This window comes from Ornithorhynchus anatinus, chromosome 15 (assembly GCF_004115215.2).
Source record: "Ornithorhynchus anatinus isolate Pmale09 chromosome 15, mOrnAna1.pri.v4, whole genome shotgun sequence".
NCBI lineage: Eukaryota > Metazoa > Chordata > Mammalia > Monotremata > Ornithorhynchidae > Ornithorhynchus > Ornithorhynchus anatinus.
The window spans coordinates 11,525,312-11,542,752 of NC_041742.1; positions in this window are offsets into that span (position 1 = coordinate 11,525,312).

The following is a 17,441-nucleotide window of genomic DNA, read 5'->3' on the forward strand; positions in this document are numbered from 1 at the left end:
CTAAGCACTAATCTAAGATAATCAGGTAAAACACAGTCCCTGAGTCACATTAGGTTCACAGTCTTAATCCCCATTTAATAGATGAGGTAATTGAGGCTCAAAGAAGTGACTTGCCCAGATCACCCAGAATACAAGTGGTGGAGCTGGGATTAGAACCCAGTGCCTCTGGCTCCCAGGCCAATCCTCTATCCACTGGGCCATGCTACTTCTCTCTGTCTCTGTCATTATTGATACTTCTGGTGGAAAGATCACAGGCTTAGGAGTCCTGGGACCTGGATTCTAATCCCTGTGTTTCCACCAGCCTGCTTTGACCTTGAGCAAGTCAAATAACATCTTAGTTTCCTCATTTATGCCATGGGGATTCAATATGTGTTTATTTTTCCCCATAGATAGTGAGCTCCATGTAGGATGGGGATTGGGTCAGAATTCAATCAATCAATTAATCTTGTTGATTGAGTTCTTACTGTAAGAGGCACATTCCTTTCCCAAAACAAGCTTACAGTCTAGATATGATTTAACTGTATCAACCCAAAGGATTATTACAGTGCTTGATACATAGTAAACACTTAATTAATACCACTGTCATTATTATTATTATCATTATTCATTCATTCAATCATATTTATTTAGTGCTTACTGTGTATAAGGACTTGGTAAAGTATAATACAGCAATAAAGAGAGACAATCCCTGCTCACAACGAGCTCACAGTTTAGAGCCAACTCTTCCAGTTGTCTGCTGAATGACCTTGGACAAGTCACTTAACTTCTCTGTGCCTCACTTCCCTCATTTGCAAAATGAGGATTTGATACCTATTCTCCCTCCTATTCAGACTGTAAGCCCCATGTGGGACCTCATTTTCTTCCATATACTCCAGTGCTTAGTACAATACTTAGTACTAATGAACCAAAACCACCGAGGTGGGTAGCTGTCTTTGCATCCCAGATCCAAGTTCCCCAAGAGCAGGAGAAATTTCTGACAGTGAAAATGGAAGAAGACGGGGTGGTGCGGGACCAGTTACTGGCCATCCTGCCCAAGGAGATCCAAACCTGGGTGTGGATAAATTGGCCAGAGAGCAGAGAGGGAGTGGTGTCATTGGTGGAGGATTTACAGAGAGAACCAGATGGACCAGGACTGTGGGTGAGACAGGAAAAAGCCAGACATGATATGGAGATGGGGTGGTGGGTGAAATATTGGGGTCTCAGGTCAGTGATGGTGAATGGGGCCTACTGCCCTATACCCACTCGGGTTCCTCCCTCCTCCAGGCTGTGCCTGGGCACCTCCTATGATGGGATCTCCATATTCCCTCTGGGTTCCCTCTCTCTTGATCTCCCTCCAAGGCCCCCTGTTTCCCCACATCATGGCTCCCCTCAGGTCACTGTCACTGGGGAATCTTTGGTCAAAAATGACCAGCTGGGCAATCGCCAAAAGAGGGAACAGGTGAAGGGCAGATTCAGAGTGGAAGCTAGAAGCATTTCCAAGGATTTGGGGGATCCTGGGCTCTGGTCTCCTTCTGTGGCCCTAATCTGTGCCCTGTTGCCCCCTGCTTTCAGGAGGGGTGGAGTCTGGTTCTTCCTCCCGCTGGCCTGTGTTGAGTGTTGTTCACTGTGGTTTTCTCTGTGAGGGCTTTATTTGACTTCCCAAGTGTTGTGTGTCCACCCTGACTCCCCTGTGCCGGTATGATTTAATTGTCTTCGGGTTCCAGCCTGCCCAATCAGACAGAAAGCACTGGAGACGGATGCAGCGGTCTTGAGAGTTGTACAAGAGTCACTTCCTCCTCTTCCCCATGTCGGCTCCTCACCAACATGGACAGATCTTGGATCCCTTCAACTCGAGGAGCCCCTCCCCATCCAGGATGATCGATACAGAATTCATCTTTGTGACCAGACTAAAAGGGAAGCAGCATGGCCTAGTGGAAAGACCACAGGTCTGGACCCGGCTTCTACTCCCGGCTCCACTACTTGTCTGCTGTGTGACCTTGGTCAAGTCATTTAACTTTTCTGTATCTCTGTTACCTCATCTGTAAAATGATGATTAAGACTGTGAGCCCAGTGTGGGACAGGGACTCTGTCTAGCCTTCATTCATTCAATCGTATTTATTAAATGCTTCCTGTATGCAGAGCACTGCAATAAGCACTTGGGAAAGTATAATACAAAAATAATGAGTGACAATGCCTACCCACAATGAGCTCACAGTCTAGAGGGAGGGAGACAGCCATCAATAAAAATAGATAAAATTACAGATGTATACATAAATTACAGATGGATACATAAGTGATGTGGTGCTGGGAGGTGGGGAAAAGCAAAGGTAGCAAGTCAGGGTGACAACAGAAGGGAGCGACAGATGAGAAAAAGTGGGGCTTAATCTGAGAAGGCCTCTTGGAGGAGATGTACCATCAGTAAGGCTTTGAAGGGTGGGAGAGATTTGACAGATTTGAGGGAGGAGGGCATTCCAGGCCAGAGGTAGGACGTGGGCCAGGGGTCGGCAGCGAGACAGGAAAGATAGAGGCACAGGAAGAAGGTCAGCACCAGAGAAACGAAGTATGAGGGGTGGGTTATTAAAGGAGAGAAATGAGAGGAGGTAACTGGGGGCAAGGTGATGGAGAGCTTCAAAGCCAATGGTGAGGAGTTTTTGTTTGATACAGAGGTTGATAGGCAACCACTGGAGATTTTTGAGGAGGGAGGTGACATGTCCTGAATGAGATTAGCTTGTATCTACCCCAGTGCTTAGAACAGTGCTTGACACATAACAAACAGTTAACAAATGCCATCATTAAGTACAGACTGTAATGGAAATAGCGCAGCATCAATGGATGAAAAGTTAGCCGCCCGTCTCCCCGCCACTAGATTATAACATCCTTGATGGCAGGGATCTTGTCTACTCACTCCTTCTCTTCCTTCTCACTCCTCCAAGTCCTGAATACTGTGCTCTGCATTCATTCATTCATTCATTCATTCATTCATTCATTCATTCATTCATTCAATCATATTAAGAGCATACTGTGTGCAGAGCACTGCACTAAGGATTTGGGAAAGTACAGTACAGGAATAAAGAGAGACAATCCCTGCCCACATGGTCTCACAGCCTAGGGGGGAGAGACAGATTTCAGTAGAAATAAACAGATCAACACAAATAAAATTACAGATTTATACCTTTCATTCATTCATTCAATAGTATTTATTGGGCGCTTACTATGTGCAGAGCACTGTACTAAGCGCTTGGAATGAACAAGTCATCAACAGATAGAGACAGTCCCTGCCGTTTGACGGGCTTACAGTCTAATCGGGGGAGACGGACAGACAAGAATACCTAAGTGCTATAGGGTTGGGGGCAGGGGAGGAGAAAAGGAAGCAAGGCAGGGTGACGCAGAAGGGAGTTGGAGAGTCGGCACTTGGTAAATATAATTATATTATAAGCTCCTCTAGCTTACTGTGAGCAGGAAATGTGTTCCATTGTTGTATTGTAATAATAATAATAATGACAGTGCTTGTTAAGTGGTTACTCTGTGCCAAGCACTGTTCTAAGCATTGGGGTACATGTTAATCAGGTTGGACACAGTCCCTGTCCTATGTGGGGCTCACACTCTTAATCCCCATTTTATAGATGAAGTAACTAAGGCCCAGAGAAGTTAAGTGAATTGTCCAAGGTCACACAGCAGACATATGGCAGAGCCGGGATTAAAACCCAGGTCCTGTTGACTCCCAGGCCTGTGCTTTATTCTCCCAAGTGATTAGCACAATGCTCTGCACACAGTAAGGGCTCAATAAATGACTGACAAACTGACTCCTTGAGGACAAGCTGCTTACCTTATGCTTTGGGATTTTCCCAGATGTATAGTAGGCATTCAATCAATACTACTGATAGAGGAGGCAGCTTTGGCCTGGAACCCAGGAGACCTGGGGTTCTCCTATCAGCATTATCCCTTGCCTGATGTGTGACCCTGGGTAAGTCATTTTTTCTGTCTGGGCAGTTTCTTCATCTGCATAATCAGGATAAAATTTGGGTTCTCCCATCACTCTTGTGACCTGCTTACAGGATGGGGAAAGAGCTCAATCTGATTATCTTTTATTTAGGACTGCCCTAGGCACATAAAAAGAGGCCTTAATATTATTTTTATGGTGCTTGTTAAGCACTTTCTATATATCAGGAACGGTACTAAGCTCTGAGATACATAATCATCTTGGACATACATATATATATATATATATATAGATGTATATATAGACAGATTTATACAAAATTTTAAAAAAGTGTGGTATTTGTTAAGCGCTTACTATGTGGAAAGCACTGTTCTAAGCACTGGGGGATACAAGGTGATGAGTTTGTCCCATGTGGGGCTCACAGTTTTTTAATCCCCATTTGACAGATGAGATAACTGAGGCACAGAGAAGTTAAGTGACTTGCCCAAGGTCACACAGCTGACTAGCGGCGGAGCCGGAATTAGAACCCATGACCTCTGACTCCCAAGTTCGCTTTCTTTCCACTGAGCCACGCTGCTTCTCGTATATCTCATATAGATATATATCTTGTATATATTTTTATTACCCTATTTATTTTGTTAATGAGATGTACATCCCCGTGATTCTATTTATTGCTATTGTATTGTTTTGTCTGTCTTCCCCGATTAGACTGTTAGCCCGTCAGTGGGCAGGGACTGTCTCTATCTGTTGCCGATTGGTACATTCCAAGTGCTTAGTACAGTGCTCTACACACAGTAAGCGCTCAATAAATACTATTGAATGAATGAATGAATGAACATAGTCCATGTCCCACATGGGGCTCACAGTCTTAATCCCCATTTTACAGATGAGGTAACCGAGGCCCAGAAAAGTTCAGTGATTTGGCTTCCCAGGATTCATCTATATTTTGGGCCTGAAGTAATAGTAATTGGGAAGCAGCTGTTGCCCAAAAGAGGGCTTAGTCAGAGAAGATAAGCTTGTTGTGGGCAGAGAATGCGTCTCCCCACTTTGTACTGTATTTTTCTCTCCCGAGCGCTTAGAACAGTTCTCTGTACATAGTAAGTCCTCAATGCCACTTCTCAGCTGTTTGACTTTGGGCAAGTCACTTAACTTCTCTGTGCCTCAGTTACCACATCTGTAAAATGGGGATTAACTGTGAGCCTCACGTGGGACAACCTGATGTCCCGGTATCTACTCCAGCACTTAGAGCAGTGCTCTGCACATAGTAAGCCCTTAACAAATACCAAATACCAAGGTCACTCAGCAGACAAGTGGCAGAGTTGGGATTAGAACCTAGGTCCTTCTGACTTCCAGGCCCCTGCTCTGTCCACTAGAGCACATTGCTTCTCATATGTACCAACTGCCAACATGTGTCAAGTCAAAGAAGCAGAATGACCTAGAAGATACAGCACGAGCATGGTAGTATAAAGGACCTGGGTTCTAATCCTGACTCCACCATAAATCTGCTGTGTGACCTTGGGTAAATTACTTCACTTTTCTGTGTCTCGGTTCTCTCATCTGTTATTGGGGACTGTGACACCCATGTGGGATTTGGACTGTGTCCATCCTGATGAGCTTGTATCTCCCCAAGCATTTAGTACAGAGCCTGACACATAGTAAGTGGTGGTATTTGTTAAGCGCTTACTATGTGCAAAGCACTGTTCTAAGCGCTGGGGGATACAAGGTGATCAGATAGCCCCACGTGGGGCTCACAGTTTTAATCCTCGTTTTACAGATGAGGTAACTGAGGCACAGAGAAGGTAAGTGACTTGCCCAAAGTCACACAGCTGGCAAGCGGCAGAGCCGGGATTAGAACTCATGACCTCTGACTCCCAAGCCCCGGCTCTTTCCACTGAGCCACGCTGCTTCACAAATACCATAAAAAATATAGCTCAGAGAAACCTGCCAGAATATCAGCTCCCCCAGACAATTCCCAACCCTCGAGCTAATCCCTCCTGCAGGAGGAGCAACTCCAGCGAGGTCAGGGCAGACTGGCCAGATGTACAAAGACTGCAGAAGATGACCAGGAATCGCCCCCCTTGCCTGGTGTCCAGCCCACCCTCCCCCCACCACAGCATTCTCCTCTACTTCTTGAGTAGCAGAGCAGCATGGTTTCGTGGATAGAGCAGGGACCTGGGAGTCAGGTGGATTTGCTTCTAATCCCGGCTCTGCCACATGTCTGCTGCGTGACCTTGGACAAGTCACTTAACTTCTCTGGGCCTCAATTACCCTCATCTGTAAAATGGGGATTAAGACAGTGAGCCCCATGTAGCTCACCTGTCCAACCTGTTTAACTTGCATCAAACCCAGAGTTTAGAACAGTGCCTGGCTCAGGGTAAGCGATTAACAAATGCCATTATTATTATTATTTTCACCTAGTGGGGAGAGCTTGGCATCTGGAGTTGAGAGACCCAGGTTCTAGTCACTGGCTCTCCCCATTGTATCAGTTTATTGTTATATTGCACTCTCCCAAGCGCTTAGTACAGTGATCTGCACACAGTAAGTTCTCCACAGATGCATTTGACTGACTGATTGACCCGCTCTCCAGGTCCATCCTGCTCCCTCTCCGACTCTCCACAGCTCCTACCTCCTCTTCCTCACTCTTTGGGCACTGGATTCTCACTGGTTGTTGGGGGGCAGGATGGTGAGGAACTGGTCCTACCCCATCAACTCCAGGATGTGCTCCTTGGTGGGCCGGCCCGGCCTCAGCCACAGAAGGCACAGCTCTCACAGACGACCTGGAGTCTCACGGGGACTGGACACCGCCTGCTACTGGATCTGCCGGAAGCACGGGTTGAAGTCTGCCTCCTCCATGCAGAGGTCGCCCTCCTCCTTTGCCATTTTCAGGAACCCCTTTGCTCTTGACTGAAGGTATGAGATTGCAGCAACCCTCAAATGAGCAATCAGTCAATCAATTGTATTTATTGAATGCTTATTGCGTGCAGACCAATATTAAGCTCAAGGGAGAGTACAGTACAACAGAGATGATATTCATTCATTTGTTCAATCATATTTATTGAATAATAATATTGATAATGATGGCATTTGTTAAGCACTTATGTGCCAGGCACTGTACTAAGCACTGGGGTAGATACAAGTAAATCAAGTTGGACACAGTCCCTGTCCCATGTGGGGCTCACAGTCTCATTCTCCATTTTACAGGTAAGACAACTAAGGCACAGGGAAGTGAAGTGATTTGCAGCAGACAAGTGGCGGAGCTGGGATCAGAATCCAGGACTTTCTGATTTACAGACCAGTGCTCTATCCACTACACCAGATGTGATGTGCGGACAAGGAAAATGAAATGGGAAAAGCCCTTCAAGGGGAGAGGAGATTTCAGGAGGGCTTGGAAGAAGGTGGAGCAAGACGCACCAAAGTGAAAGACTTTTTCACTTTGTAAAAGTAGATGCCTGACTTGGTGATGTGAAGAACGTAACCAACGTCTCCTCTCAGGCCAAGGCTGCCTTTGGACCCGATCTGCTGCCCGCTCTTACCAGAGTGGATGGAACTTTTAATCTCGCCATCCTCCTTGGTGAAGAACAGCAAATTCTGGGCCCCATCTCTTTCGGCATCTGGTGTCTTGAGGAAGGGGTGCAGCATGGAGTCATTAGCACCAAAACCTATGGGCCCCATCCACCCCGTCTTCCCATTTAGAGGGTCAAAGGCCCGTGAGGGCCTGGGGCTCTCCTGCCACAAGGCAGCCGGGCGAGGCCGTGGCCCCCACCTGAGGGTTGACACACTGGGTGAGGGTGACGCCCATGGAGATGGGCCTCTACTAGAGCAAGACACCATTTGTTCCCAACGCGGCCATGGCGAAGAAACGTGGGTTGTCCAGGCTGTCATTAGCACAAGAGCATTTGGAAGCTCCTCTGTCACTGTTGGCTCCTTTGTAAAGAAACAGGACTTATTGGATCTTGTCCATGTTCCTCCAGTGCCAGGAAGTCATAGGTGATGGCCATGTCGTAGTCTCACTGCAACATTTTCTCAGAGCGCTGCCGTATTGGGGAGGAAAGGATAAAGGAGAGGAGCAGCACGGTGAACAGGCAGAAGATTGACCAAAAGAAGGTAGCAGGACGCCAATGGGCCATCTGGGGTTAGTTGGCCACCTTCCTGGAGGCCTTTTTCTTCTTGGTGTTAGCCTCATGGCTCGGCTGGGCTAACCTCTCCTCTCTCTTCAGCAGGTTGATCTCAGCGTCCAGGTCCTCGTTGTCCATCATCCTCTGCACGTGGCTCGTGTCGAGGTCTGTGCGCTTCTAGCCAGACCCTGATCAATTGTGGGACATCTCCTTACATCAATCCCACTGAGTGGGGGCTGTTGCGTTGTGGTTACTGTATGCAGAACAATGTATTAAGCATATGGTACAACAGAATTGATAGATTCCCTGCCGACAATGAGCTCACGGTCTAGAGGGGCATACAGACAAGAATATAAACACACAAATTAAGGATATTTGCCTAAATACTGGGGGGAGGGGTGAGTGAAGGGGAGGGGTGATGCAGAAGGGAGTGGGAGAAGAGGAAAGGAGGATTTAGTCAGGGAAGGCTTCTTGGAGGAGATGGGCCTTCACTAAGACTTTGAAGTGGGGAAGGAGTATTGTCTGTCATTTATGAGGAGGGAGAGAGGTCCAGGCCAGAGGCAGGATTGGGGGTGAGAGGGCAGTGTTGAGATAGATGAGACAGGTATAGTAAGTAGGTTGGCTTTAGTGGAGCAAAGTGTGTGGGCTGGTTATAGAAGGAAAGCAGCCAAATGAAGTAGGAAGGGGCTCCGCTGCCCCCATCCCATTTTCCTCTCCCCAGTCTCGCCTCTGTCTCCATCTCACCTCAATTCACCATCCACTGTCCTGATCTCCCCCAGCCACATCACCCCCGCCCCTATTTCAACTCAAATCACCATCCCTTCCCCCGATCTCATCTCAACCCATCGCCCCTCTCCCCTAATCTCACCTGTCCCACTGCCCCCGGCCCCAATCTCACCTCAGCCCAATGCCCCTTGCCCCAATATCACCTCAAACCACCATCCCTTCCCCCAATTTCACCTCGACTCACCTCCCCCACCCCGATCTCACCTCAACCCAAGGCCCCCTGCCCCAGTACCACCTCAACTCACTGCCCCGTTTCCTGATATCACCTCACCATCCCCGGCCCCAATCTCACCTCAACTCACCACCTCCTGCTTCGATATCATCTCAACCCACCGGTCCTGCCCCAAACTTGCCTCTACCCACTGCCTCCTGCCCTGGACCAGGCTCACCTCTCTGGGGGTGGGATGGAGGTGCAAGGGGGTTTAGGGGGCTTCCTGGAACCCCAATTCTTCTGTGCCTGGAACAGACCTACAACATGGTGAGGGACGGGTGAAGGGAAACCGCACTTCACTGGCTCCCATTGTGGGAGAATCCACAGTGAGAGGTCCAAGATGTGTGCCCAGCAAAACCTCTAGGATAAAGGTGTATTGATGATGTCTTCGCTCCCGTCCCCTCCACTCCCCCACTGCCCACTTGGGCCCCAGGAGTGCCTCTTCCCTCCCCCACTTCTACTCTTCCCCAGGAATTGGAGAGACAGACAGACACGGGAGACACAGAAAGGTAGAGGGGAGAGAGATAGAGACAGAAAGGGACAGAGAGAGAAAGAGAAATTGATTCCCCCAGGGAATTGTTAATGGATTTTTGTTATTGGATTTTCCCCCCTCTAGACTGTAAACTCTTTATGGAAAGGGAGAGTGTCTGCTTATTCTGTTGTATTGTACTCCCCCAAGCTCTCAGTACAGTGCTCTTCATAGACTAAGTGTTCAATAAATATGATTGATTATTTATTTTTCCCTTTTGCTCCTTAGTGTCTGCTTACTCTCTTGTACTCTCCCAAGCATTTGAGACAGTGCTCTGCGCACAGCAAGCATTCCATAAATATATTGACTTACTTGAAATTTGTCAATGTATGTCCTTTCACAGAGGGGGTGGGGGCTGTGGGGGAGGACCCCAGAGTCGCAAGATACAGATTTAAACAAAAGACCAAAGAGCAGCCACAGAGGGCCTCGAACCCTCTATCTTCTCATGTGGAATCAAACTTTTTATCCATCAGGCCACTTTCTCTCCTACTAACTGGGGTTCTGGAAGAAGCCCATGAAAGGGTTTATTTGCCTCTGCATACTTCATATACTGGAAAAAGAGCAGAGCTGGGATTCCAGGGTTCTGATCCCAGTTTCACCACTGGCCTCAACCTCTCAGCCCCATCTGTTTCTTCATCTGTAGAATGGAGTTGAGATATCAGTTCACCCTCCCTCTTTGACAGCAGCAGCATCTGTTCTGATTGTCTGATATTGCAATGCTCTGCAAATAGTAACTGTTCAATAATTATGATTCATTCATTCATAGTCTTATCCCTACCCCAATGCAATAGAGTTAATAGACAAGATTCCTGCCCACCCCACCTATGTACTTTCTCCCCTACAAATCCACTTTCATCATCTTCTCTGTACATTACTTTCATGTCTGTATGTGTGTGCACACCCGTGTCCAACACTAGATTATAAATCCCCTAACAGCAAGGGTTCTTTTCATTCACTTCCTCTCTTGTCCTCTTTCAAACAATCAATCAATCATTCATTCATTCAATCATATTTACTGAGCGTTTATAGTAGAGCACTGTACTAAACACTTGGAAGTACAATTCAGCAGCAAATAGAGACAATACCTACCCAAAAATGAGCTCACCATCTAGAAGAGGGTAGAGAGACAACAAAACAAAACAAGTGGACAGGCATCAATAGCATCAACATAAATAAATAGAATTAAAGATATATACAAATCAATCAATCCCAAGCATTCAGTGCAGTGTATTAGCCCTAGCAAGATCTCCTGAATGTATTTATAGCTATCCACAGATTTCATTCAGTCATACATTCACATATGTACAACTGAATAACGTCTAATTCCCAGACACTTCTAATGGGGTAAACAAGAAAACATTATCTTTCTGGACCTCGCTTTCCTCATCGGTCAAGTGGGGATTAACATAATTGCTCTCCTTTTCTCTTAGGCACTAAGAGATGATTATTGGATGATTATCTTGGGTCTATCAATCCATGTATTTATTGAACACTTGCTGAGTGCAGATTATTGTACTAAGCTCTTGGGCGATTAGAAGGAGCCTGACCTAGTAGAAAGGGTGCGGGCTTGGCAGTGAGAAGGAGGGGTTTCTTACCACTCCCTAAAAAACAAACACCAAACTCATGTAAGCAGATGCACAAGCACACCAAAAACAACTTATCAAGCCAATGAAAGACAAAGAGCATTGTCAAAACTCTCCAGAGACCCCACAGTGCTAATGTCAATAGCTGGAATTCATTTATGTTCATATCTGTCTGTCCCTCTAGACTGTAAGTTCATGGGCATGGAATGTGTCTATCGACTCTGTTATATTGTACTCTCCCAAGAGCTTAGTACAGCACTCTGCACACAGTAAACACTCAATAAATACAATGGAATAATTGATTGATCAAAGTGGGATGTGCTAAGAGGTGGAGAGGTTCTGGGCAGGGACTCCGAACTGTAAAACTTCAGAGGGAACGATAGGAAGCAGAAGGAGAAGGATTCAGCGATTTATATTTCGATCTTTAGAAGAGGGGTGTGTTAGTGCAGGAGGTGTCCCAGTGGTGCGCGCAGCATGGCTCAGTGGAAAGAGCCCGGGCTTTGGAGTCAGAGGTCATGAGTTCAAATCCCGGTTCTGCCACTTGCCAGCTGTGTGACTGCGGGCAAGTCGCTTCACTTCTCTGTGCCTCACTTACCTCATCTGTAAAATGGGGATGAAGACTGTGAGCCCCACGTGGGACAACCTGATTCCCCTGTGTCTACCCCAGCGCTTAGAACAGTGCTCTGCACATAGTAAGCGCTTAACAAATACCTTCATTATTATTATTATTATTATGGTATAGTGGTTAGTACTCTGCATTGTGGTCGCAGCAACATCGGCTCAAATCTGAGTCAGTGCAGGCAGACACTGGTATTGTTTTCTATTTTCTTTGTTTTCATCCCCTTAGTGTATATGGGAACTAAGCCACAGTATTTAATGACCCCCGTCATGGGAAGCTAAACTGGACCAAGCTCTGCGCTTGGTGAAATAGTAAGACAAAAAGTCCATCTCAGTTCCTTCTGCAACCAGAGAGGGAATGAAATAGGGCAGCAACCCGTGTTACTGGACTGTAAACTCGCTGTGGGCAGGGAACCTGTCTACCAACTCTCATCACATTGTAACTTGCAAACTGTAAGTGCTCTGCAAACTCTAAGTGCTCTGAAAACTCTAAGTGCCCAATAAATACCACCAATTGAATGTTCATGGGGAGGAAACATGTTTACCAACTGTGTTGTGGTCTACAAAAGCTTGGTACAGTGCTCTGCACATGGTAAGCTCTCAATAAATACCATTGATTAATTGGCTCAGATCCCACCATGCCTTTCTGGGATTTTTATCTAGCCCAAAACCAGGGATTTCAAGAAAACTGGAGAATACGGGTATCGATCCCACCACCTCTCACATGCTAAGCGAGCACTCTACCATCTGAGCTAATTCCCCAACACACTTATTATTTTAGGGTAACAATCATAGAACAAGATCACAGGTCTGCTGTATTCACTAATATTTGTAGTTATCTGTCCAATCGAAATGAGGGTCAGTGTGAATGGATGGGCACATTCTCCAAAGAGTCACCAAACTGGCTGGACCTCCCTAAGTAATACGGGGTGGGGAAGGAGAAGACCCCGAGCCTCGGGTCCGTGGAGTCACCAAAGCCCTTGTGCACTCAAGTCTCCAAGAATACGTCTGTACAGTACAGTGCTTTGCTCACAGTAGGCCCTCAATAAATATGATTGATTCATTGATTGATTGATTAAAAGGGATGTGCTAAGAGGTGAAGAGGTTCTGGGGCAGGAACTTGAAACTGAAAAACTTCACAGAGAATGATAGTAAGCGGAAAGAGCAGGATTCGGTGATTTATAGATCTATCTGAAGAAGAGAAAGCTGTTAGAGTAAGATGTGTCCTGGTGGTGCGCCATGATCATATAGTGGTTAGTACTCTGCATTGTGTCTGCAGCAACCTCAGTTCAAATCTGAGTCATAGCGTGTGGGCACTGGAATGGTTTTCTCTTTGCTTTTCTTTTATTCCTGGAATGTATGTGGGAACTAAGCCAGAGTATTTGATGCCCCCAGTTCTGGAAAGCTATACTGGACTAGGCTCTGAGCTTGATTATGCTTAAGAGAAAAAGCCCAACTCAGGTTCTTCTGCTGCCAGAGTGGGAATGAAGTAAAGCAGCAACTCCCACCTCTCGAGTGTACCAACTCTTGTTATATTGTAAACTCCCAAGCAAGTTAGTACAGTGCTCTGCACACTGTAAGCTGACAATAAATATCATCGATTGAATGTTCATGGGAAAGAAACATAACTACCAACTCTCTTGCGGTGTATTCTCTCACTCAGTACAGTGCTCTGCACTCAGGAAGCTCTCAATAAATACCACTGGCTCAGATCCTGCCATGCCTTCCTGGGACCTTTATAATAATAATAATTATGGTATTTGTTAAGCACTTACTATGTGTCAAGCACTGCTCTTTATCTATCTTAAAAAGAAGGGGATTTCAAGAAAATTGGAGAACATAGGCATCGATCCCACCACCTCTCACATGCTAAGTGAGCGCTCTACCATCTGAGCTAATTCCCTGACACACTTATTGCTTAAAGTAAACACTCATAGAACAGGATCACAGGTCTGTCGTATTCACTAATATTTGTAGTTATTTGTCCAATCGAAACGAGGGACAGAGGGAAAGGGTGGGCACTTTCTCCAAAGAGTCACTGAACTGCCTAGACCCCTCTAAGTAATATGAGGTGGGGAAAGAGAAGCCCCTGAGCCTCGGGTCCATGGAGTCACCAAAACCCTTGTGCACTCAAGTCTCCAAGAATATTTCTGTACAGTATAGTGCTCTGCACACAGTAGGCCCTCAGTACATTCAGTCAATCAATCAATCATATTTATTAAGAGGACATGTACTAAGGGGATGTACTTAGAGCTGAAGAGGTTCTGGGGCAGAAACTTGAAACTGAAAAGCTTCGGAGAGAATGATAGTAAGCGGAAGGAGCAGGAATCGGCAATTTATAGATCAATCTGAAGAAGAGGGGTCTGTTAGAGTAGGATGTGCCCTGGTGGTGTACCATAAGCATAGAGTGGTTAGTAATCTGCATTGTGGTCACAGCAACCTAGGTTCGAATCTGAGTCATGGCATGTGGGCACTTGAATGGTTTTCTCTTTTCTTTTCTTTTAGTCCTGGAATGTATGTGGGAACCAAGCCAGAGTATTTGATGCCCCTGGTTCTGGGAAGCTATACTGGACCAGGCTCTGAGCTTGATTACACTTGAGAGAAAAAGCCCAACTCAGTTCCTCTGCCGCCAGAGTGGGAATGAAATAAAGGAGCAATTCCCACCTCTAGACTGTACAATCTCTTGCTATATTGTAAACTCCCAAGCAGTTAATACAGTGCTCTACACACTATAAGCACCCAATAAATTCCATCAGTTGAATGTCCATGGGGAGGAAATGTTTCTACCAACTCTCTTGCTTGTATACTCTCATTCACTTAGTACATTGCTCTGCATTCAGTAAGTTCTCAATAAATACAACTGGCTCAGATCCCACCATGTCTTCCTGGGACCTTTATCTATCCAAAAAATAGAAGTTTCAGGAAAATTGGAGAATATAGGCATCAATCCCACTACCTCTCACATGTTAACTGAGCGTTCTACCATCTGAGCTAATTCCCCAACACACTTACTGCTTTAGGGGAACACTCAGAACAAAATTCCAGGTCTGCCATATTCACTAATTTTTGTAGTTTATCTGTTCAATAGTAATGAGGAACAGAGGGAAAGAGCAGGCACTTTCTCCAAAGACACCAGACAGCCTGGACCTCCCTAAGTAATACGGGGTCGGGAAGGAGAAGACTTTCGGCCTCAGGGCTGTAGAGTCACCTAAGCTCTTGTGCATTCGACATTTGAGAATACTTCCACACATAGCTTATACAGTCTATTTAAGTATGAACTCATTTCTGCAAACCCTTTTCCTTTTTTCTCTTGGTATCAGTCCTCCCCCACATTAGATTGAAAGCTTTTTGAGGGGAGGGATCCTTCAGTCATTCAGTCATATTTATTGAGCATGTGCCTTGGGCAGAGCAGTTACTAAGCACTTGAGAGAGTACAACACAACTTGTTCCCTGCCCACAGGGAGCTTAAAGTCTACATCCTGCCTATTAATTCTACTATACTGTCCTAGAAACGCAGTAGTAATAATAATAATAATGGGATTTGTTAAACTCTTACTATGAACAAGACACTTTATTAAGGTCTGGGGTGAGTAAAAGGAAATCAGGTTAGATACAGCCCCTGTTCTGGGGCTCAAAGTCTTCATCCCTTTTTACAGATGAGGTAACTGAGGCACAGAGAAGCGAAGCTACTTGCCCAAGATCACACAGCAGACAAGACAAGTAGTGGATCTAGGATTAGAAACCCTATCCTTCAGGCCATCACTACTATATGACTGTATAATGCCATGCATTGGGTTTGCTCAACTTGGGGTAATGGAAATTAATTCAGAAATTAATACGAGTAGTATTTATTAAGTATCCACCTGAAGCAGCACTGTACCAGATGCCTAGAAAATAAAGCATAAATAAATAGAATCAAGAAGTGACATTTCCTGCCTAAAAGGAGTTTAAACTGTAATGGGAAAGACAAAAACATTTACAGCTAGAGCAGTCAAAATTAATAAATGAGAACACATACATATATGAGAACTGAGGAGGGTATAAATAAGTTCATAAAAGATGGGGGAAAGCTTCCAGGACAAAGGGGAATTTTAGGAGTGCTCTGAAGGTAAGGAGAACTATGATACAATGGATTTGTTTAACATAATAATAACTGTGGTATTTGTTAAATGGTTACTATGTACCAAGCCCTAGGGTAGCTATAGGATAACGAGATTGGAATCTGCCTCTGTCCTGCATGGGGTCATCATCTAAGTAGGAAGGAGAAGAGGTATTTCAGCTTCTTCCTCTCCCCTGAAACAGGCAATGACTCTCCCCAAATTCAAAGCCTCATTTGAAGGCACATCTCTTCCAATAGGCCTTCCCTGACTAAGCATTCCTTTCCTCTTTTCCCACTCCCTTATGCAGTGTCCTGACAATTCTTTTATTCATTCTCCTTCCCAGCCCCACTGCACTTACTGATCTAGCAATCTATCAATTGATCTATCTATATTTTAGGAATATAAACTCCTCCTGCAGGGCCCTGGTGGTCTAACGGATTCTAATTGCCCTTCTGAAGTCAGAGATTGTGGCTTTGAGTCCCATTTTGAGTGCAAACAGCTTTTTGTGAATTGAGAAAAAGATGAATTTTTTAGGTTTGATTTTTGTGATCTTAATAAATAGGAATGCAGATGTCTGTTTCCCCAACAGACTGTGAGCAACTTGAGGTTAAGCATCATGTCTATTAATTCTATTTTACTCTCCCAAGTGCTTAATACAGTGCTGGGCACTCAGTAAGAGCTCATCCTAGAACGAGTCGTCTACACTCGCTGCTTAGAATTCCTTAACTCCCATTCTCTCCTGGACCCCCTCCAATCTGGCTTCCGACCCCTCCACTCTACCGGGACTGCTCTCTCTAAGGTCACCCATGACCTCCTTCTTGCCAAATCCAATGGCTCCTACTCCATTCTAATCTTCCTTGACCTCTCAGCTGCCTTTGACACTGTCGACCATCCCCTCCTCCTCCACACCTTATCTCACCTTGGCTTCACGGACTCCATCCTCTCCTGGTTCTCCTCTTATCTCTCTGGCTGGTCATTCTCGGTCTCCTTCACAGGTGCCTTCTCCCCCCCCTCCCATCCTTTAACTGTTGGAGTTCCTCAAGGGTCAGTTCTTGGCCATTTTCTGTTCTCCATTTACACTCACTCCCTTGGTGAACTCATTTGCTCTCATGGCTTTGACTACCATCTCTACGCAGATGACACGCAGATCTACATCTCTGCCCCTGTCCTTTCCCCCTCCCTTCAGGCTCGCATCTCCTCCTGCCTCCAGGATGTCTCCACCTGGATGTCTGCCTGCCACCTAAAACTCAACATGAACAAGACTGAGCTCCTCATCTTCCCTCCCAAACCCGTTCCTCTCCCAGACTTCTCTATCACCGTGGATGGCACGACCATCCTTCCCGTCTCTCGGGCCCGCGATCTCGGTGTCATCCTTGACTCTTCTCTCTCGTTCATCCCACACATCCTATCCATTACCAAGACCTGCCGGTTTCACCTCTACGATATCGCCAAGATCCGCCCTTTCCTCTCCACCCAAACGGCTACCTTACTGTTACGGGCTCTCGTTATATCCCGGCTAGACTACTGTGTCAGCCTTCTCTCTGACCTCCCTTCCTCCTCTCTCGCCCCGCTCCGGTCTA